We start from the raw sequence: 235 nt of genomic DNA, 5'->3' as shown, positions 1-235 counted from the left end.
GTGCCCTGGAGTTGGGGGACTCCAGCAAAGGGCATTTAGCTTTTTGTTCCTTTGACTTCTGCCTGCCGCGAAGGGAAGGGAAGGGGCCGGAGGACCGGCTCCCTCCCGCCGAGGCGGGGGCGGCTTCTCCCCGCAGCGGGACGGCGTCCTCCGCCCGCCCCCTACGCTTCCACTCCTCCTCCCCGCGGCGGGGGTGAGGGGTCTCGGCCCCCCCGCCGCTGCGCTCCGCTCCGCT

The sequence above is a fragment of the Haliaeetus leucocephalus genome, unplaced genomic scaffold, assembly GCF_000737465.1.
Source record: "Haliaeetus leucocephalus isolate CR32 unplaced genomic scaffold, Haliaeetus_leucocephalus-4.0 Scaffold450, whole genome shotgun sequence".
NCBI lineage: Eukaryota > Metazoa > Chordata > Aves > Accipitriformes > Accipitridae > Haliaeetus > Haliaeetus leucocephalus.
This window is presented reverse-complemented; position numbering follows the sequence as displayed.